Source organism: Ambystoma mexicanum, chromosome 6p (genome assembly GCF_040938575.1).
Source record: "Ambystoma mexicanum isolate Mex_15411 chromosome 6p, UKY_AmexF1_1, whole genome shotgun sequence".
Taxonomy (NCBI): Eukaryota; Metazoa; Chordata; class Amphibia; order Caudata; family Ambystomatidae; genus Ambystoma; species Ambystoma mexicanum.
The window spans coordinates 999066989-999090764 of NC_090935.1; the positions used below are offsets into that span (position 1 = coordinate 999066989).

At 47.7% G+C, this 23776-nt stretch overlaps 1 protein-coding gene across 1 annotated transcript in view; it reads right to left on the reverse strand.

The window, feature by feature from the left end:
• ALDH7A1 (aldehyde dehydrogenase 7 family member A1) overlaps positions 1-23776 on the reverse strand; it is a 441053-nt gene that overhangs the window by 416678 nt on the left and 599 nt on the right. The window lies entirely within an intron of this gene.

Genomic DNA, 23776 nt, shown 5'->3' on the forward strand with positions numbered 1-23776 from the left:
TTTGAACTTTAAAGTACTGTCCTCGAAACTACATTTACCAAGAGGCCTTGGGAAGTGACGTTTGAGGAAAGAAGGTCTAAATGGACATGCAGAGGTAAGAGCAAAAGCCAGAAGGTCCTCGACAGCGGAAGGAAAGGAGGCATGAGCCCAACCGAGGGAAGCCTATGAAGGGAACCCCACAGAATGTGATTGAAAGGTTTGAGCCCAGCAGAGGGAAACCTGTACTGAATTGTGGTAACCAGAAGGAACTTTTTTTGAACTGTATTACAAGCTAAAAGGCTGGAGTGAGAGAAAGCATAGAGGTCCAGGAGGATAAACCAGTGACTTTTCGTGGAAGGCCAAGTGGGCCATGAAACAAACTGCATCCTTGTGTCCGAAGCATGTCGCAAGGTACAAGTGTGGCACCTTACTCTGTGCTACAAAACGTGGAGAAGGGAGTTTAGCCATACTGACATTTCTTTTGAACACCGATTTTCCTTTTTTGCATTACACATTCCCTTTACACATTTATTGCATTAGAAAGAAAGCAGGCATTGGGTTTATAAGTATAGGCCATTTTATTTGGACTAAGGACTGACCTAGACCTGTATTTTCTTTGTTTGATGGTCGAGAATACTCCCATCTTAGTTATACGGCAAGAAACATCAATAAAGGTTTAAAAACTTGAAGCTTGTGTCAGTGTCTACCTGTGATACCATGCCTCCCTCACAAGATATTAGAAGGGAAACATCTTTTAGATGGAACATAGCTCTGGTTTGTTACTTAGCCTTGTCCTTTTGAATCATCACACACTGGCGGAAATAAAATATTTAATCGGCACTCTTGACTTTCATAGGAAATCTGGCCTTGAAAATTATGGCAATTCAAAAGTTAGTTTTAACAAATTAACAATGTTATTGGGCGCACAGGTTTCGGTTCAGTGTTTTTTTTTTTTTTATTTACAGGTTGCGCTTTTCGTCCTACCAGTGAGCAAAGGCCTTCGATTTCCAACAAATTAGATACTTTAACTAGTTCCTCTGTTGCGGAATAACTTTTTCCAACTCACTTTATTCTAGGGAAATAGTTTTGCTACATTTAGCATAACAGTGCACACAATTATCTTTGTAGGCTGAACAGCATCAGTCACGCATTGTCAATTGAACTCCCAATATTAAGAAGGTTAAAGAAGACTATCACATTGGAAAAAAATGTTGAGCTATACGGGAATAGAAGTTGCTTCAGGCACATTATACAGAAACCATTTGCATAAAAACAACTAAACTTACAACCACTGCAGAAAAAAAATTGAGAAGATTCCTATTTTCCAACACTGCTCAAAAGAAAGGGTAGTTCCTCTAGTTACTCAAGGGGGACAGAGAACCCCCTACAACCAGTGAAATATTCTCTTTTGGCGATGAAGATTTACTTCCCGAAAGACCGAGATGGGATACTTGAGAAGAATCCACCAGTTCGACAGCAAGAAAAAGATGGTGTTCTTAAGCTCACATTTGCAGGCACACACTGACGCCATGCACACAAAAATGGAAATTTAACGGACACACAATTTCAAAGCGGAAATGGTGGCAGTTCCTTATTCCTAAATCAAAGTGATACCAATAGAACCACACACAGGAACCCCAGAGATGGAAATAGCCATGTCAAAATCAATAAATCGGACTTCAAATTATGAGCAAAATATAAAAGGTCCCATGGGATGGCAATATTAAGGATAGCAAAGAGGATGAGGGACGTAACAATACTAACCATGTGTTCATTAAGACACCTAAAAAAGAAATAGATACCTATGTAATACGGCATCAGAAGATGATGGGAATTAATGAATGGCCTAGGGTAGAACACAAAAATAAAAAAATAAAATTGACAAAAAGAATTACCATCTCTGAAGTCTGAAAAAGATTATTTTCAAAATCAGATAAAGATGCAAGCATCGAACAGCATATTGAGTTTGTGGAGCGTGCATAAAGGACAGGTTGCATTTTTCTCTAGTCTGTCAAAACAGAATACCAAAACTTGGAATGCCCTTAAATATGAATTGAGCAGGCATTTCAATCCATACTATTTAGTGCAAGAAGCAAAATGGCATGTGAGCACAATTAATCACCTTATGAGTTCTTGCAAAAACTTGTGCATTTTTCAGAATCAACCCCAATTTGGACATTGAATCGTTACATTTCCTTAATACATACTTCTTCAGAGCAGAGTCATAGCACAGCTTGGAAGAGATTACCATGATAATAAAAAGGAGCAAGTGATTCGGGTGTGAAAATTGATTGCAAAACCTAATCTGCTGTTAACAATTCAAATAAGAGCCAAGATAAGGAGACAAATAAAAATATCTAGCCCAGGGAGCAAAGTTCTAGAGGTGAAGGGGCAGTAGTAGCCTAGCTGCTTAGACGGGGTCCACAGAATGAATTTCCTCACGAGAGGAGATTCTCACAAATACTGTGTGTTCCACAGCTACATTTCAGAGCATCGATTCTACCCAACCTAATAATATCAGTCCTCGACATAAAGGCTCCAACCCTATTGTTGGGTTCCGCTATAGGCCAATTGATCAAAGGAATCATCAAATGTAGGCTTCGTTCAATGGGTCAAGAGAATTAAGTGCGGGGGCGCTCGAGTGCACGGAACCAAGATGGCTACCTTTGTTTCAGCTCTCTGGGATTATGAAAGAGGAGGTGGCCGTTAGGGAGAATACTCATAAGTGTGCCAATTCCCTTCACCTCAGAGACCCCCAGCAACTTTGCTGGATTTTGAGGACTGGATTTTTTTTACCTGGAGAGAGTGCGAGCCTTTTATTCCCCCACTCTCTCATGTATTTTGATGTGTGTTTTACTCGTGTTCTTGGATTATGAAGTTCTAGACAACTCCATAGGCATCATCATTTCATGTGTGTCACACAGCACCCTCAGTGCAGTGACACAGGGAAGCCTTTTAGGCTGTCCCAAGGTTTAAAAACACCTTCTCTGGGATAAACTACTGTTTACCAGAGAATGTAAAGTTAAATTGACTTTACTATTCTTTTTAAATTCCTAGACCCAGCACACACTATCTCTTCCAATAGAGTGCTGGAGGGGTTACCTAGTATCCCCGATGTCTAGAAACTCATGTAGGAGTCAAATGCTACCCTTTCCCATTGAAATGGCTGGTGGCATCCCATTGAAATGGCTGGTGGCAGTGGTGTTACAACAAACTACCATGATTTAACCAACCGTGAACACCGGTAGCTAAAAATCACGGGAGCCACGTTTTTCAAGATGGCGTCTGAGCCCGCTGTTTAAACAGGTCCCGGTCTTTTTTCGCCATTTCTTTTTGGAAAGGTCTTTCTAGAGTGTCTCTGCGCGCCAAACCAAGTTTGGTCCCTTTGTTCCTACGCCTTTGGCGGGCTTCAGGACTGAAGCCTGCCTCTGGCGCCCGAGTGTCTGGGATGGGAAGGAAGTGAGGTAGGTGCCTGAAACTCCCTGTGCTTAGTCTCCTAGGAGACCCAAATGCACTTTAGCGTGATTGGCTGGCTGACTGTCCGCCAAGGACAGCCACCCTGCTGGGTGAGTGGCAGCTAGGCTGGAATGAATGGGGGAAAACTGTTTAAAAGGCAAGTCTCTTGGATTGAAAGGCAGAGTCGACCACTGAAACGAAAGAACTGAAGACGAGCTGGAAGAGGACGGCTGCTGCAACTGCCGGACCATTGGTTTGCCCGGTGAAGCCTTGCTGCAGGTCCGAATCGCCAAGCTCATCTCGACAGAGAAGCCCTTCAAGGACGACTTCTCCGTTTGAGTTGGTGGGACCAATCAACTCATGCCACCTGGACACCATTTTCGGAGCTGGTTGTACTTTCCTCAGCGTGCTACAGGAAACCGAATAGCCAGGGAGAAGGACACCAGTTTGTGTGCTTGACGACAGCTACCGGAATCGAACGTTTGCCAGTTTTGCGACTAGTCCCTGTGCGGTGCAGGAGTCTCTGGACGTCCTCCCTCTTGTCCCCACAACTGAGGCTCAGGAACAGCGAGATCTGCAGGTACTGCCAGGAACAGTCTTCAGCTGCATCTTTTTCTTCAATCTAAGGTACTGTGAAAACCCAACCGTGAGAACTTACGTGCGCGAAACTTGGCAATTTACAGGCCTAGTCAGCTTGTGACCCGACATACAAACCTTTCTTCTATTAACTACTTCTGGGAACCGTGGCAAAGACTTTTCCGTTTAAACTACCAGAACCGTTTTCCTTATACATTTTGCTCCTCCTTCAGTAGTTTACATGCCTCAGAACTCGATAGCGTGAAGTACTGTAGAATATTTCCGTGTGATATTGATTGCCTACTTTTAGTGAATGTTTTCTAACTGACGTGTGTAATAAATTAATAAGTGTTTTACCAAGAAACCTTGAGTATAAGAATCTATTTGAATACTTGCGATTGTAGACCTCTGTGTAACCTCATTACAAGCACACATTCCCAAGGTTGGTTTTGCTTACACCTGTAGTCATAGTAGTGTGTAGTGGTCCCAGAGGGTACTGCATGCAAACTTTGCCTAACAGTGGCCCTGGCGTGGCTGTGCCCGCTTGATTCTACCACAAAGGAGTGATCCTGCTACTGACACCATGGCCCACAACTGAGCCGAGCCCTGTATCGATCCTTTGCTCCGGCTGCCCTCGCAGCGTTACTCTGTGATGGGAGCAATGGCCTTGTAGCGCAGCAACTTTGAGCGTGGCTGCTCTGGCTCCAGGTGGGTGCGGCACCCTGACTGGAGTGCTGTGGGCCGTGTAACTGACGCATGTCGGCCCTGAACGGGTCCTAGCTGCAAGAAGGGACGCTATGCAGGAGGATGTGGAGAGCTGCCGCTGTGTGTCCCGCCCCCACCTATACCTGAGCTGATGTGCCCAGGCTGAGAGCGCTTCAGCCGACATTTATATCCTTTGCTGGTCGTCCCTTAGGCGATTTCTGAGAGACCAGGCATTCGTTCCTGCACGAAGCAGCGAGTGTTGCATGCAGGCCCCTGCTTTTTGGGGAAAACGAGAGCAGGTGGGATTTACTAGTTCTGTGAGGAGTGACTGTGACCTTGCTTGAAGATGCTTGCTGGGGCTTCCTGCACTAGACTCACGCAGGTTACAGCCATCACCCTGGTCCATGGCTGAAAGGTAATAAGCGGCAGTCCCGGCTGTCTTTTGCGCAAAAGGAGGGCTTGTCCTCTACCAAGCACAAAGCTCCTATGCCTGGAGGCCAACTACTTGGTGAGATGATATTGGAGGAAGTTGGCTCTGGAGAACGTGCCGAGAGGGTTGATCTACATGGCTCTTTTCCTGATCTGGCCATTATCCGAGCCCAGATGAAAACTAGGTTTGACTCGGTGAATAGCAAGCTGGATGGCCTAGTGTTTATATGCAACAACACATTGAGAAGGAGAGAGGCCAAATTTCAGAAGCAGAACACAGAAAAGGGTCTTAGGAGGATATGAGCACAGAGGTGTGCCAGGCGCTGTCTTCCTTGCAGAAGGAGGTGAAGGGTATCTGGGCCAAGAACGATGATCTAGCAGAGAGAACCTGGCAGAATAATATTTGCCTGGCTGGGATTCCAGAATCAGCTCTGCCACAAAACATGGTGGTCTTAATGGAAAGATGTATGTAAGTCCTAGCTGACCCTTCACTTGCCTCACAGAACCTGTTGGACAGGGCACATGGAGTGTCTCCATAAGTGTCTAGACCTTGGCAGAGCCCACAACCAGTTACAGAAACAGGGATACCATATTACGCAAAGCTTCAAAACTGGGAGACCTTCAATATAGGGAGCCAGAGTCTACTTCTAGCCACACTTCACCCCTCTGGTCCAGAAGGCTGGTCTCTCCTTTGTACTGTTGCAGCTCTTGCTCTGGGAATGTGGACTTCCGTATGCTATACTATACCCATCAAGACTCCAGGTGGTTCACGACAAGACGACCCATTTTTTCACTGATCTGTCGGAGGCGCATGGCTTTCTAGAATCCCTTTCAAAGGGGTGATTGGTTGCTCAGCAGCAGCAACAATGTCTGGGTGCTGTTACTCAAATGAGATATGCAAAGTGAAGAGTTGCAGGTGTATCTATAGCTGGGGGTGGACGTTATTTTGCAGGGTCTTTGAATGTTGTCTTCTTAAATCATGTAATCTGTAAACCTTGTATTAAAATTGTAGGCTTTGTAAAATGTTGCCAACACATGGAAGCTACAAACATATCTTGCTTTAGAAATACTGAGCTTGCAACATAGAAGGCCCATGTATCGATTCAGCTGCCCACTTGTGCTTACAAAGCAATCTTAGTATGCTATATAGCCAAGGAACAGCTGCGAGAGAGTAAGTTGATGCCATGGCCGGAATTCAGATTAAGCCCCAAGGTCAAAGAACTTTGCAAGACCACACTAACTGTAAAATGTATAAATGCTCTCCTTGTGAATGAGGAGGGCAGACAGAGATAACAAGAGCGACCAGGTGGTTTACATGGTAGATTGTATGACCATGTGGAGTCCGCTGCAGAGGAAATACACACCTGTGTCACTGAGCATTAAGTATTTTCTTACAATTGGGGGCGTGGCTAAGGAGCCATGTAGGCAGACGTGTCTTCCCTGGGGCTCCTGCAGATCCGGATACATGCTGAAAACCGTGTGTAAAACGCTACAATTGCGCCGTAATTGAAGGATTGTTTGCACAAAGTTCTAAGGCACATGGGGATACATAGTGGCGAGGTAGCACGGAACAGCATTGATATTACGTGCCGAAGAAGCCTTCAAAGAACAGACTGCCGCAGAGAAAAAGATGGCCGCCGCCTAATAACAAAGGAAGAACGTCGAGTGCCCGAATAGTGAGCTGCAAGCTGACCCGCGTTGAAGGTGCCCAGGGAGCGGGACGACATCGACCAAGTGCATTGAAGAGACACCCAAACTGAAGCAAATGAGGTCTGCAGCTTGTAAAGTACACTATGCGCGCAGGAAGTATCGTAAGAGCCTGCACGGTCCCGTGAACTGCCTTCGGCGAAGATACAGCGAAAGCAGTGATGAGGCTGGACCCACCCGCTGCTACAGTGTGACCGTGGCTGTGTGTTTCAGCACGGGCGGGGAGGCTTGGAAGCACTCCACCCCGATATTGATGAACGGATATGATCAGCAGTGCTACAAATGTAGCAAAGGACCCTGACCCAGAGCGGACCTGCATTATTAGTGCAGCCCTGACGAACGGCTATGAACGTTGGCACTCGTGCAGGGGGAATTGTAAGGCACACGAAAAACAAAGAGCTGGCATGATACAGAAGGCGTGAAGGGCACGCAATAACAATGAATAGACTTAAACAGTGACGAGTGCAAGCGCCCCAAGTGAGAACGAGGGGGAGCCTGCTGAAGGTGGTCACTGTTGAGAGCAGATTGTTCGCATGGAGGCACCCAGCATGCTAAAGGCTATACAAAAGCTGCACCTACCAGGATACGGAAAGACATTGAAGAGCCCTGCGCATACAGGCAGCCCATACTGTGGTGGGGAACAGCTAGAAACAGAGTTGGCAGCTGCCCCTGATCCGTGGAACCTCTCAACAGCATAGGTTGGCTCATAGAGGCGATTGAGGGCTACAACCCCACCTGAGTTTGGATGTGTACTGGAACTTTACCACCAACAAACCCATACTGTGGCGCCCCCTGACTCACCCCAATGCCCCACGGACACAAATACATAGAAATGGTTGTTCAGTGGCCGAAATAAGACTACTCCTACGAACTGGGTTGCAAACCAGGAAGAAGGAGTCCAAGATCACACAAGTCACGGCAGTCGAACCTAGAAGGAAGAGCCCGCGGCCTACTCGCAGAGCACGGTGGAGGATCCAAGGGACCACGAGCACAGCCAGAACAGAAAGTGGGTGTGCTTGAACTGCAGTATGTTGGCGAGGATAAGACTGGTATACCTGTAGACTAGTTTCAACGACCAGGCGCACTGTGAGAACATCCTCTCGCAAAGCCTGTAAAAGACGAAGACTGATATGGCGTCCAAGACAAGTAAAGTTAAAGGCAAACAGTCCACGATGGAGGAATTTGCCAAGGCCTCCCCCACGCCGGAAGGAGCTAAAGTGAAGAAATAAGATCCACAAGCAGCGGGGACCCTGATGCAAGACGACCACCGGATCCTGGATGCCATAGCTGAGTTGAAAACTTCCTGGCCCAGCAGGATGGACGCTTCCATAGCCGAACTGAGGTTCTCGTTGGAACTAAAGATAGATGCGGTCTGCGTGGATGTGAATCTCCTGCGGCAAGACAGTCAGAAAGTTGTCAGAATAGACTGGGGTGCTGGAGAAGGATGTGGCAACTAACACAAACACTACCGCTGACAACGCTAGAGAGGTGGCGACACTTCGACAGCAGGTGCATAACCTAGAGAATAGGGCAGAGGAGGCAGAAGGGAGAGCACGCAGAAACAATGTCCGCATCGTTGGCCTGCCTGAAGAAATGGAGGGCTCGGACCCAACGGACTATGTAGAAACCATGCTGCTGCAGGCAATTGGAGTTGGCGTGCTCTCTCAGGGGTTCGCGGTCGAAAGAGCGCACAGGGCCCTGACCAGATGGCCAAGACCAGGGGCTCCCCCCAGACCGCTGATTGCCAAGATCTTCAGCTATAAAGATAGGGAGAGGATATTGGACTATTTTCGGAAAGGTGGGACAATCAACAGGGGTTCCGTGACCATCACGGCCTATCCGGACTACACCTTTTTGGTACAGAAACAGCTGGATTATGGGTCCATGAAAAGAAGGCTGCGTGATGCTGGGTACAAATACATGTTACTATACCCAGCAAAACTAAAAGTAATTAATAAAAGCAAGGCGCATTTCTTCGACAACCCTGAAGAAGCGACAGCGTGGATGGATGCACAGAACTGCCCGGCGGATGCGGATGACCAGACACAGAGTAAAGCAGATGAGTGAACATTATAGGTAGCTGTGTTGTATTACACTGTGGACATGGATAGGCATGCTATATGTGACATGGTTGATTGTTGAGGGTCCACATTATTGGGCCACCTGCGAGATGACAAGCGGATCGTAATAGACTGATGCTCCATAGCAGGAGAATAGCAGTGTATAGACTATATGCAGGAACATCAGTAGAAGCATGTCATCACCCCCAGTAGCTTAGGCTAGTAGTTAGGATATTAGTAGAATAATATCACCCTGCTGAGTTCCGAGTATCGGTGAGAACTGTAGAAAAGGGGTAGATGCGGGGGAGCCGGAGATCCAGGGATGGAGCTAGGCATTTGTTTGGGGAGTTGGGGGAGGGTGGGGCAAGGGCAGTTTTGTTGGGAGGGAAGTGGGTGGGACGGGGAGTTGGGGGAGGGGGTTTGGGGAGTTTGGTTTGGGGGAGGAAAGGAATAACAACGTTGATAGGAGCACAGCACGGGACGCCTACAAATACAACCAAATCTGTACAGGAAGAGGATGGGGAGAAGGGTGGGTGGCGTAGGATATAGCTGAAATGGGGGACCTTAGAATTGTGACCGGGAATGTACGCGGGTTAAACACTTATATTAAGCGCAACAAAGTTATGATGTATCTACACAGGCAAAAGATAGACATAGCAATGCTACAGGAAACCCACTTAACTAAAGAGAGATTAGAGTTGAAGAGGAAATGGAAAGGGACCACAATAGGAGCCACATACTCAGTATATGCCATGGGGGGGGGGGTCCTTCTATGGATTGCACCCCACGTCCCGTTCAAATTGTTGCAGCAGAAGTGAGAGAAGATGGAATAATGGTGCTGGTAAAAGGGATGGTGGGCAATAAAATGGTAAACCTGATTAATAGCCAATATCTTTTTTTTTATTTTTTATTTTACTTGTGACAATTTACAAACATTTTTTACAAGAAAAGAAAAAGAGAATATAGTACAATTCTCAGCTCCAGCTAGCCCATCACTTCGTCTATCGAATGACATCAATAGTTTCGTGTAGTCCATAGACAGATCTTTTTCAAGTCCCAACCCCCCGAATGATTCCGCCTTGTACTCTTAGAGTTTCAAGTTCATGAAGAACTGGGAGACCGCTATTACGTAACTGATGTTGTCTCCCTCGATTAAGCGGTTCCACCAGTCCTCCTCATTGCACGTTCTTGACTCCTTGAGTAAATGAGCCAAGTGTGCCATTCTCAGCCTTGTTAGAGCGCCACACACTAAAAGTAAATGGCGCAGTGTCTCTGGTTGCATCTTGTTTTTACAAAATCAGCAACTATTGTCAGATGTTAATTTCCTGATCGCTTTGATCTCGTTTGTTGGCAAGAGTTTCATTCGCACTCTTAGGAAGGTTTCACGTAGTGTTTTACTTAGAATTTTTTTTAAGTAGTTCGGTAGGTCGTTTAAGCCTCTCGTTATTGGTGGCAAGTGGCTTATCAATTTACTACTTTGGTCCAGGAATATTGTCTGTATCCAGTCGTATTCCTGTAATTTTTGTTTTACTTTGTTCAGATTCAAGATGAGTTCTTCCTCAGAGCTGTTTATTTCCACAAGCTTTTTTTCGTGTTCTTTCGTCCATAGCCATTATCTATGCTCCAAACAATGATACCGCACCTTATCTCAGGAATCTGTACACTATTGTTAGCCCATACATGGAAGGAGAGGTCATAGTCGGGGGAGGGGGGGGTCATTAACTGCACACTAGACCCCAAGATGGATGGATCAGATGACAAAAGAACCAAGCCAAGCCCAGCGGCAAAGGCCCTGACCACACTTATGCGAGATTTCCAGCTCACTGAGATATGGAGGAAGTTGTACCTCGCTTGCAGGGGGTACTCCCATTATACAGCCCCACATGACTTCTACACCAGGTTAGACTACATACTTGTGTCTAGTTCCGTGGTGGAGCAGATTAAGTATGCAGAGTACAAAGCGGCAGTCCTATCAGACTACACGCCACCGACGGTGACATGGCAGATCTCGCCACCTAGGCCCAGGATACTGACATGGAAACTTCGAGCTGAAGCTCTCAAAGATACCATGTTCAGTGAAGATCTAAGGAAAGCAGTACAGGAGTACTTTGAACTAAATGATGGAAGTGTTGAGTCAGCTGGCACACTCTGGGAAGCATTTAAGGTGGTGATAAGTGGGGCAGCATTATCGAAGTCAACTGGGCGGCATAATGGCAGAACTACAAACCACAGAAAGGGAGATGGAGAGGATAAAATGCTAGAGAGACCAGACTCCCCGGAAAAGACGGAGGCGACAGCCAACTGAAAAATGTAAATCCCGCTCCTCAAGAAAGCCACAGCTGATCCTTCTTGTCTGGCTAACTATCGCCCAATTTCCATTACTCCTTTTTTGGGAAAACTTCTTGAAAAGCTGGCCAGCTCTCCGCTTAACCTTCATTCGATTCGGTTGGCTCTCTCCATGAGCACCAGTCTGGCTTCAGAGCTGCCAGAAGCACAGAAACTGTTCGCTTGAACATCCGTGAAGATCTACTCTCCAACATTGACTCGAACATTCCTTCTGTCCTCGTCCTACTTGATCTCTCCTCTGCTTTCGACACAGCCAACCATACCACCCTGCTCAACCGTCTCCGTGACAACCTGGGTATCACCAATCAGGCTCTGGCCTGGCTTCTCTCTGATCGACCCTCCCAGATACAACTTGGGTCCTTCCTGTCTTTTATTTCCCTCTCCACCTGTGGTGTTCCCCAGGGGTCTAACCTCTGCCCTGGCTTTTCAACCAATACCTGGCAACTCTCGCATACCGCATTTCCATTTTCTGCTCAAATTTCCAGTGCTACGCTGATGACACCCAAATCCTTTTCAGGCTTCCTTCAGCCACCTCCTCTCCTTCCTGCATCTCCGATTGCCTAATCGGCATTCAAAATTGGTGTGCTGCAAATCATCTTTATCTAAATGCAAACAAGACCGAGATCCTCCTCATTGGTACACCGTCACCATCCTTTCCACTCACTCTCTGGCTGGCCTCCCTTGGCCCTCCTCCTACCCCTACCTGCGAGGCCAAGAACCTCGGGGTCACATGTGACTCCACACTTTCCTTCTCTGCACACATCTCTGAAAAGTCTAACTTCTTACTGCACCTCCTCAGAGGTACTCTGCATTTCCTCTCCTTCCCTCAGAAGCTCACCCAAGCTCTGGTTCTCTCTAGGTTGGACTACTGTAACAGCCTCTTTCTAAATCTACCTGCCTCCACTCTCCACCCTTTACAACTAATCCAGAACAGGACTGCAAGACTTGTCCTTGGCCTCAAGCCCTGGGATCATATCTCTCCAGCTCTGAAATCCCTTAATTGGCTCCCAGTGATATAGGATATGATATAACACGCCTATAAACAAGTGTTTCAAGGCGCGACGAGGAAGGGGAGGGAAAACAGTGGAAAGACAGACTAACGATCCTACTAGGCCAAGTGTCATTCAGATCGCGCAAGTGCAAAGGTAGGGAGAGAGGGAAAAGTGCCTGGGGGAAGGGAGGGGTGGTGAGGGGGGGGGGGGTGGTGGGAGTGCAGTACATGTCCATATATAAATGCAAAATAACATAACATAGCATAACATGGGATAGAGGAATAAATACGATGGTAAAGCAGCCCGATGGTGGCAAGTGCAGAGTAGAGCAGACAAGTGCTGGTGGGGGGGGGGGGGGCTGTAGGGATACAGAAAAACAGTCCCTAAGTGCAGAGGTTTCCAGGGAGGCAGGGCAGGAGTGCAAAGGGTGGGACCTGGCCCCAAGGTCAGAAGGATGTCCAGGTAGCCAGTGCAGATTCGGCCAGGAATTTCAGCAGGGGAGAGAGGCAGAGAAAGCAGAAGCAAAGTGGAAGGTTTTGAGGTGTTTCCGGAACCGGAGATAGTTCTCCTCAAGTTTCAGGGAAGCCCCTGCCGAAGAGAGAGATCGACCACCAACTCGTTGCTTGGAGAAGCGGCTGACCCTCAGGGAGTTGGAGGCAGATGAGCAAGAGCCCGAGAAGGAAGGTATTTGGGAAGAGAGAGTTGAAGGTAATGCGGCCCCAGGCCCCAGAAGGCCTTGTGGATAATGCAGAGGGTTTTGAACTTAATCCTTGCAGCCACTGGGAGCCAGTGCAGAGATTTTAGTCCTGGAGAGATACGATCCCAGAGCTTGAGGCCAAGGACAAGTCTCGCAGTCCTGTTTTGGATGAGTGCGGAGAGTAGAGGCAGGCAGGTTTAGATAGAGGCTGTTGCAGTAGTCCAGTTTAGAGAGAACCAGGGCTCTGGAGACGGTGAGCTTCTGGGGGAAGGAGAGGAGAGGAAGAATACCTCTGAGGAGGTGCAGCTGGTAGTATGTCTTCTTAGAGACGTCGGAGGTGTGAGGAGAGAAGGAGAGTGTGAAGTCGAAGATGACCCCAAGGTTTTTAGCCTTGCCGGTGGGAGCAGGAAGAGGGCCAGGAGAGGCCGGCCAGAGATCTGCAGGCAAGGAGGGAGAGGGTGTGCCAATGAGTAGAATCTCGGTCTTACTGGCATTAAGGCAGCGGTCATTGGCGGCACACCACTCCAGGATAGTGGACAGACAGTCAGCGATGAGGGAAGGAGAGGAGGAGGCCGAGGGTAGACTGAAAAGGAGCTGGGTATCATCCGGATAGCACTGAAAGTTGGGGCAGAGAGCGGCGATGCGGTGGGCAAGGAGTGCCAGGTATTGGTTGAACAGCCAAGGAGAGAGGTTAGAACCCTGGGGGACACCACAGGTAGAGAAAAAGATATAGGAAAGGAAGGACCCAAGTTGGACCTGGGAGGGTCAGTCGGAGTGGAAAGAAGTCAGCCACGCCAGAGCCACGCCAGAGCCTGTCCTGTGATACCCAGGTTATCACGGAGACGGTTGAGCAGGATGGCGTGGTTGACAGTGTCAAAGGCAGAAGAGAAATCAAACAAGATGAGGACACACAGGGTGTTGGAATCAAGGTTGGAGAGCAGGTCTTCACGGATGTTCAGGAGAGCAGTGTCCGTGCTTCTGGCAGCTCTGAAGCCAGACTGATGGTCATGAAGACAACCAACAGATTTGGTGTGGAGATTAAGATGGGAGATGGCCAGTTGATGCAAGGATTACATTTAAAACCCTCTGCATTGTCCACAAGGCTTTCTGGGACCTGGGTCCAAAATACCTTCACTATCCTTCCGTAAATACCTCCCCTCTTGAGCCCTTCGCTCCTCTATTTCCAACTCACTCAGGGTCAGTCGTTTTTCAAAGAAACGTGCTGGAGTAGATTTCCGCCTTCGGCTAGGGCCTCCCTTTGGAGCAGACTCCCTGCCACCTCGAAACTTGAAAACCATCTCCGGTTCTGGAAGCACCTCAAGACCCTCCTCTTCGCTTCCGTCTTTGACCCTCTTCTCCCCTGCTGATCTGTTTTCTCTCTCGGCACAGTGCACCTGGCCACCCTCTGTCCTTTGGGCCTAGGTACCCGCTCACCTTGCCACCCTCCTGCACTGCCTCCGGGCCACCCCTTGCGGTGGGATCTATTTCTGTACCCATACAGTCCCCAACTCACTTAATCAGATATGCCCCATCTACTTAACCTAGCACTTGCCACTTGTTGGCTGCACTACCAATGTTTGTTTATTTACTTATTTATTGCTCTGTTCTCTACTCTTTTCCGCACTTTCCAACTCTTCCCCCTTCAATCTTTTCCCTTTCCCATGCACTTGCGCGTTCTCAACGTCACTAGGCCTAGCAAGATTGTTTTTGTTTTGTTCTCCCCTGTTCCCTTTTGCGTGGTTGCGCTATGAAAAACTTACGAGCGTGATATAAATAAAATATCATTTCATTTCATTTAAGGAATACAATACTGTATGTCCATACAATTTTCCTCTGAAGTCGTTGTAACATACATTCTGAATTAAATCGATAATGTATTTGATATAGATTTATTTTCCTGTTCATTAAAATGATATGACGGATTTGTTAATAAACCAACCACAATAACAAAAAAAAGGAATACAATACAAAACATACTCTCCCGTGGCCAAAGATCTTAGATTTGTAATAGTCTGCTACAGCATAAAATGAACTATCAGGAATTGAAGCCTATCATTTTGACGGTATTGAAATGCTCTAAATGAAGATAGAAACAATTATGAATATAGTTATTGTATTATGTAATCAACATGTACATTCAATTTTACTTTTAGGAAACTGAGAAAAAGATTAATATATTTAAACAGACATAATGCTTAGAGATACACATTTAATTTATTTTGTATATTGCCTAGCATTCATTTGACTTTTCAAAGATCATGTAATAGGTTAAGATTTTTCAAAAGGGGAGACGGAATGTGTCAGGATATCGAGGGAAATGTAAGGTTTTTAGTAACAAGGGAACTCTGCATTAGAAATACAAAAAAAATAAATGGAAATGCATCTTCTTTACCAACCCTCTTAACAAGTAAAGAGCTATGCTGGGGGCAGCGGGGAGGGATTAGTTGCTTCCAAAGGTGCATTTTCTAAATCACAGCATGAAGCAGCGTGCCACAGTACTAGAACCCAGCACATGGTGATTGGCTTAGCCACAAGAAGGGTTAAGCTGTAACCAAATAAATACATTTTACAAAACGTTCAGTGAAAACAAGATTTCATGTGCTGTAGAAAAATGTCTGCCATATCTTTTTTTTTTCATCAACTCTTTATGTCATGCAATAGAACAAGCGTGGTTACACTGAACAGTAGAATCGATGAAAAAAACAAGGTCAGAGGAAGGTAATTAGAAGACATTTGGATGAATATATTCAAAATAAACCAAGGGGCAGTGTGCTAGAAAGCAAAGAGCCATAGAACTAGATGACATAAAAGGTGGAGTATGAAAGAAAAAAAAATGATGGTACGCAAAACAGGAGAAAATGTTTTAAAAAGACATACTTCTGATAAGACATTTATTTCTGTTGAGAGAAAGGGCCTACATTTGTGACCCCTTCGGCTGCGTTCAGACATGGAAGCAACAACCCTCAACACTCCAAAAAGGGCACTGGAAACACCTTAAGATACATACGAGTGGTCACCTCCACAGACTTTGAAAAAGCAGCGCAGGTCAGCAGTGAGGGAGACATTTCGCTAAATCAGAGACTAAAGAAATGTTCACCATCTTTGGGGAGCTGGAAAAGCCGTCCTGCCCACCCCCCACATTCGTGAAAAATGACAAATGGTGCAACATCCATTCTGCCATGCTCGAAAAACTGAACACCCTACAATCCAAAATCCTTGCCCATCAAAAGGCACTCACTCACCTTCTCACTGACCTTCAAAGTGACTCAAAACCTCACAAACCAAATCACCAAATCTCTTTGAATTCAAGGAAATGAGTGAAACTGAAGTCACTGAACTCCTTCAAACTATTAAACCCTCTAATTTTAAAGGTGATGCGTGTCCAGCACAGCTCATTAAAGACTGTGCCCCCAACATGGTCCCCTTTCTCGCAGCATTCATTAACGCCTCTTTCCAATCCGACCATGTCCCATCTGACCTCAAGGAAGCCTGGGTCAGCCCGCTCCTAAAAAAAAGGCCCTCGACCCACTGGTCCCAGGGAACTACAGGCCCATCACCACTGTCCCCTTCCTCCTAAAAATTCTGAACAAAGCAGCCTTTCGGCAAGTTCAGAAATACCTTGAGGACAACTGCCTTTTAGGTCTTCGACAGTCTGGATTCCGTCCTCACCACGGCACTGAAACGGCTCTCCTTGACCCTAAGAATGAAATGGACGACCTAAGAGACGCAGGCAAACCTGCGCTCCTCCTTCTCCTCGATCTCTCGGCGGCATTTGACCTGGTTGACCATAACACACTGTCACCACCTTGCCAAATCTGCCAAATTCTCCCCCAAAGCGTGTGACTGGATCACTTAATTCTTACAAGATAGGGCTTTGAACGTCTTCTCCTACTCAGCCTGTGCCACAGGGGTCCTGCATTGCACCCACCTTGTACAACCTGTTCACCAGGCCGCTATTCAAATTGCTGGATGCCCTGGGCATCTCATATACAAATTATGCAGATGGTACACAGGTACTTATCCCCCTCTCGGGTGACTACCAGGCCGAGAGCATCACCCTCAACTCAATTTACTCCAAGATCCAATCATGGATGGCCCAGAATTGGTTATGCCTCAACAGCGAAACAACAGAACTTCTGCCGATTGGATCCCCCTCCATCCTCAGCAAACTAGGTAATCAATACTGCACCTTCGCTGTCGACAACATTCCCATTCCCGTCTCCCAAACGATCAAAACACTTGGCGTCTACCTTGACTCAGACCTGACCATGGATAGACAAATCAGCGCCATTATCTCGTCATCTGCCTATTTCTCCAAACTACTCAATGCAGCAAGATTTTTCCTTTCCCTGCCCAATTGCCTCACAATAGTGAGGGCAATCATCGGCTCACGACTTGACTACTGCTATGCTCTCCTGGCAGGGACCTCTTGCAAAAACATTTCCAAACTACAGGTGGTCCAGAACAACGCCCTCAGGGCTGCCACTGGGATCTCTAGGAGGGACCATATCTCCACTACAAGAAGGCAGGTTCACTGGCTGCCAGTTAAAGAAAGGATAATCTTCAAAACTCTCTCACTCGCGCATAAATGCCTCCATGACCTAGCACCTCCCTACCTGGCTACCAGAATTCAGAAACTCTCCTCTCAAAGGCCTATCAGAGTGGCTTACACCAACCTGATCTCCACTCCCAAAAGCAGGAGAGTGCGCGCAGGTGGCACTAGCTTCCCATCTATGGCCGCCTCATTCTGGAACTTCTGCCCACCTTAGGACGATTGACTCCCATCTGGCATTCCGCAAAGCCATTAAAACCAGACTATTTGTTTGATCTGGCAATCCTAAACCTCATGTTATCTTCTGTCCTACATAACATGCCTGTAACTAAGACTGCACCACTGTATTAACAATTAAGCTTCCTTTCATCTACTTGCAACCACCGCGATGCCTGTGGGCTGTAAGTGCGCTCTACAAATATAAATACAAATTTCACACGTGAACTGAGATCAGAAATTGGATAAGGCCTTGCTTGATAAGCTGCAACTCCTCACAGAAATATCACAGGTGACGATACCATATTCCAGCTGGAATTAGTCCAAGAACAATGCATAACAGTCTGGGATGCAAGTATAGACCAGCAAAGCAAAAATAACATTTTAAAGTGCAAACATTTCAGGCTATTTGATCCAGCCCGTAAATGAAAAAAAAAATGTTGGGGTCAATGCAGGAAAGAATGGAACAAACACACTTTGGAGAGTTCTATGTTCATTCTTAGTCCGTTTTTATTCTACAGCACTTTTTGCCAAAACCGATTTATTTTTATTTGGGGGCACCCCCGAATCTCCCACTTTCCTATTATTTATTCCCTATACACCACCTCACCCTATCTCTTATATGCCCGCCACCTATTTTTCGATGTTTTTTTTTTCTCCAGAAAAACATTTTCATCAGAAAGTGCTGCAGAAAAAATAATCGATGAATGAAGTCATACCCTTTGGAGATTGATACTCTGATTACTTACTGGTAATCTTCATTGCTCCTAGTCCCACTCTTCCTCGTCACAGTGCTTACCTCATGAGGCCCCTGCCTCATGACACAGGACCTTCTTCTATAAATCCCTATAACTCCTCCCCCACAACCACGTCACTCAGTTTCATATTACCAAGCCGGAGCATGGGACCTTCCCCGCAGGGAGGGCGAGGAGGGTCGCCAGTACTGTGACGAGGAAGAGTATGTGTAATGAAGATTACCAGTAAGTAATCAGAGCATTACCTCCACGTCCACTCTTCCTCGTTCCAGTACTTACCTCATGAGGTATACCAAAGCAGCAACGGGGAAAAGGTCCCAATGAGACACAGAGTCAAAAACAGTGCAGCAACACACACTCACAATTACCCTTAATTCACATCTCCACAGACAAAACTCCAACCCCGAAGGAACCAACCCGAGTCGGGGAAACTCAACCCATAGTGGTTGATGAAAGTTCCTAGACCAGCACAGGCGGCAGCCCTTCAAATCTCTAGCAGAGAAACCCTCATTACATCAGTCCAGGAAGCCCTCAAACCACGGGTGGACCACCCCTGAATGTGCGCAGGCACAGGCAGGCCAGAAGCCACATAGACCATGGAGACCACAACACAGAACCACCGGCAAATGGAAACCACAGATGCCTTACGCCCAGCCCCAGCCGGGCCAAATGTAATCAGAAGACTATCAGATTGGCGGAGAAGAGCAATCCTAGCCAAATACGCCAACACTGCCCGCCAGACATCAATGTTATGCCAAGCCACCTCCTCAGGCGTTTGCGGATCTTGAAAGAAGGCAGGGAGAACCAGATCCTAAGAGGTGTGAAACCGAGAAACACCTTTAGGGAGAAACTTTGGATCACACCTCAGCACCACTGAGTCCGGCAGCACCCTCCGGAAAGGAGGGTGACATAACAGAGCCCCAATCTCCCCAAGCCCACGGGCAGAAGTGATGGCAATAAGAAAGAAAGGCTGTCTTCAGTGTAAGATGTTTGATATCAATCGTCCAGTTCCGCAGAGGAGGGAAACCGGCGGCTGAGAAGAGCTGCTTGAACATTGTCCACCCCCATGATATGTGAGGCCACCAGAGACACCAGATGCTATTCCCCCCCAGTTGCCTATCTGAGCTGCCAGAGCATTCAAGGAGCGGCCGGAACCCCGTTGGCGGTTGACATATGCCCAAGGCTGTTGTATTGTCCGTTCAGACCAAAACCGCCTGACCTTCCACCAACCCCTCAAAGTACACCAGAGCTCGGAGAATGGCAAACAACTCTCGCCAATTGGATGATCAACAGCTCTCCCCCAGAACCCACAACCCTTGAGCTGAGATGACCCCCAATGTAGAACCCCCCCCCCCCCCCAACTGATTCTGCTGGCGTCGGTAGTAAGAGTGGTCACAGGAGGGAGAACCAGGGACACCCCAGCCTGTAGATTTGGAACCCCCAGTCACCACAGCAGGGAGACCCGCAGCGCTGGGGACACTGAAATCAAAGCCTCGAAAGCGGAGACGTCAGGAGCCAGTGGCAGAGAAGATAAGACACCAGGGGACGTAACTGAAGACGGGCCCAAGGAACTAGAAAACACACAAGACGCCATGTGCCTCGTAACTTCAGCAACAGGTGAGACGAGACATACTGCCTTCAGCGAACCCTGCCCAGAACAGCCAGCAAGTGACAGACCCTCTTTAGGGACAGGAACACCCTCTTCATCCCAGAGCAAAACAGTGCTGCAATGAAAACTAGATCCTGAGAAGGCTTTAGCTGCGACTTCCGCCAGTTCACCAGCAAACCCCAGTCCCGCAATTCCTGGCAGACTAAAGGGACATGAGGCAGGACAGCCTGCCGACAGGACTCCTCAACCAACCAATCATCCAGGTAGGGAAAAATCTGTACTCCCTGCAGATGCAAATGCACCACCAGGGGAGCCACCAGCATGGAGAACACTCCGGGAGCCGATCGCACCCTGGATGGGAGCACTCGGAACCGAAAACGCTGTGATCTCATCCAATCCCCCCCTGCACAACATCCAGAGAACGTTCCGCAAAGCCTCCACATTGAAGCGTTCCGTCCGGATGAAGCAGTGCAGGGCCTCGAGACCCATAAGCAGGTGACACTTCCTAGAAGGCATAGGGACCAGGAACACCCGTGAATAGAAAACTTGACCTCAAACAGGGAGAGGAACAGGCATGACGGTAACCCACAATAGAAGCAAAAGATTAGGTGAAATACCCAATCATACAGCCGCTCTCTGAAATCCCAATCTGGGTTTTATGTTTGTTGAAATTTTACTAACTGCAGTTAGTGTGACCATTACAGCTGATTCATGAAAAAATTCAAAGTCGTAGTTTTCAAGGTCGGTTTTATCCATCAAACCAAAGTTTTTTTTAGGAAAGAAATCACAAATAATCACTAACATTGTTCTTAGTGAGGAAGGATTTGCCACAAGTCACTCTGTCTGTAGACTTATATTGTGCCAATGCATTTCGGAATAAAACAATTCCTTCATCAGGGCAAGTCTTAAGTAGGTGAATGGTGGCGTTTTCTAAGCTTCAAAGAGCAGACAGCAGCACCAAGCTCGGTGAGCAGTGGCGCTTGAAGGATACGGTGCGGAGCGGTTCTCTCCGTGTCTGCCGAAAGCAGACTGTCCTTGTTGATTTCAGAGAGCGGGTGTATGATTGGGTATTTCACTTCTACTGTTTTTGGGCTTGGGTGTCTCCAAACCTTTTTCAGCCGGCTCCTGCACATTGAACCATATTTACAAAATAGTAGTCATCACATTAGAGACCTTTAAGGATACTAAACAGACTCATACTCCTATGTTGCCCACTCATTTTGCTTCCTGCTTTTTTTCCCATGACGGTAACCCACAACAACAATTCGGAGAGAACGGATCCCATGGCCAACTACTTGGTCCATGTGCTGGGTACCAAAGTCCTAACCATGTAAACCTGGACAGGAGGAGACAGGAACGGCACCTGATAACCCCTCTGGAAGGAGCCCAGCACCCAGGAAGCCGAACCCGACCGGTCCCACACGGGAGAAAAAAAACAGACGGATCGCCCGCCTCAGGCCCGACCTCCGAGAAGATAGAGCAGAGGAGCCAGGGAAAAACCGCCAGTCACTGCATTTGCACCAGCGGAAAATCCCAGGACGTCGAAGGAGGCCTGCGCCACAATATAACAGCATGCTTGTCAGCCACAAAAAGATCGGACCCATCAAAAGGGAGATACAGGACAGCCCGATTGTCCAGCAGATGCACATGCCTCCGGGCAGATACACCAACCCCCAAGGCCTGGCCCCCTCAGCCGACAGAGAAGCCACAGGCTGGCGAGACCATCACCAACATGACCTGACGGCATTAAAGATGCCCTCTCCCAATGGGCAGAGTACTGTCACAAAGCGGGCCAATGGAATCCATCCCGGATAGCAGACACCAAAAGGCAACCCCATACCTGCTGTATGCCTATACCGGTAACTCACATAAAGGACAGCCCCCTCCACAGGCACCAGGGGCTCTGAGAACCCCTTTAAGCAGAGACGTGGGCCACAATCTGCCATATTACTTCCACACGTCTGAGAGGAGGTGTGAAAGCAACAAGTTGGCACCGGAGGACCTAGGCCCCAAAAGTAGAGACACTGGGAACCCCCTGCATGGCCGTTACTTCCATGATGCATTAGCAGTTTCCATAATTCCATGCCGGACAAGGGAAAACAAATCAATCTCCTTCGTCCGTCCCCCGCGCAGTTCAGAGCAAGAGGACAGGACAAGGTGTCTGCTTGCAGCAGAAATATACCCATGGCTAGCACAGACACAAACACACCACTAACTCGCCACCTATATACACACACATCACATGACTGAGAGGTGGCTTGAACCCTACATCGTCGTGTACCTGGTAGCCCCATGCTCTACCCGTCGAGCTAATGGGTACCCCTCCAGAAGGAACCAACCAAGAGGGAAAACCAAACAAAACAATCCCCCTGGCAATGCCGCACGTCCCCACCGGAGGAGGAGCCCATCCGTCCCCGGAGCAACGTCGGGAGAATACCATCAAACAGGAGGCTTGTTGTTGCACGGCCCCAACGGCAGGAGAATCAGGGCACAAACATTCACAAAGCCCACCAACTCCTTACCGCATCCCGGGCCGTGATGCCCTTGTGCCGCCCTACCACCTCGCAAAACAAAACCGGGCGAGGCACCAGCCTCCGTAAGGCACACCAAGGAGCCGGCTTGCTGACCCACAATGGAACGTCAAGATGGCCATACCAGCAGGAGAGGGGAAAAACAGCAAGCACGGAGCCCCCCCTCTCCCCTTAACTTCCCCCGGGCCCAGCAGGACCGGGACACAATGCCCATGCTGCGATCCGGAGCCCAGCAAAGAACCGAGCGAGGCAATCCCGGTCAACCGGGACCCCAACCCCAGCAGGGGGCCCAGGAGCAGCGCCGCACAAGAGGGAGCCGAAGGCTCCGCCACACAGTACCCCCAGGGGGCCAGCAATCGGTGCTCCCCGGTGCTCCGTACTGGGAAAAAAAGTCTAACCTGCCAGAGACAGGAAAAATTTTAGCTGAGTGACGTGGATGTGGGGGAGGAGTTGTAGTGAGTTAAGTACTGGGACGAGGAAGAGTGGACGTAATGGGCCATACATCAAAATGTATTTTAAGAACAGGGAGTTAGTCACATAACATTTATGTAAATGATGCATGGACTACTTATACACCGGATTTGCGATACTAGGTTTTATTGTTCATAAGAATGTTGAATGAGACACTATGGCTTAATAAACATGTTTTCATCAGTACAAGTTTAGCATTAAATCACATATATAATCGATCTATAGAATTACCAGAGACCCTGCAAATTTAAATATGAGATTTAAGGGGGGGAGGGGGGGAGATCTCATTTTACATAGCTAAAGAGATGTAGAATGAACAACAAAAAAGAGGGAGCATGCAAAAAGACATTAGGGGGGTTAAACATGAAAGCAAACCATTATAATCTAAAATCATGACCGTTCGGTGTGTCAGCATTCTGGTAATGCTCATGGGGTCTCCTTGAAAGATGTGCAGGCAGCCACGTGGGCTGACCCCAACGCTTTCATCAAGCACTACAGGCTTAATGTAGAGCATGACACTAATAGGTCGTTTGATGCAGGGGTATTAAGCTCGAGGATCATCTGAGGTGAGTTTCCTTGCTTTCAGGGTCAATAACGTGTGTTACAACAACATTTTAGGTGGTTTGATCAGTTTTGTTCTCATGGACGTCTCATAGGATGCATTGGTATACCTCACAAGTAAGTACTGGGACGTG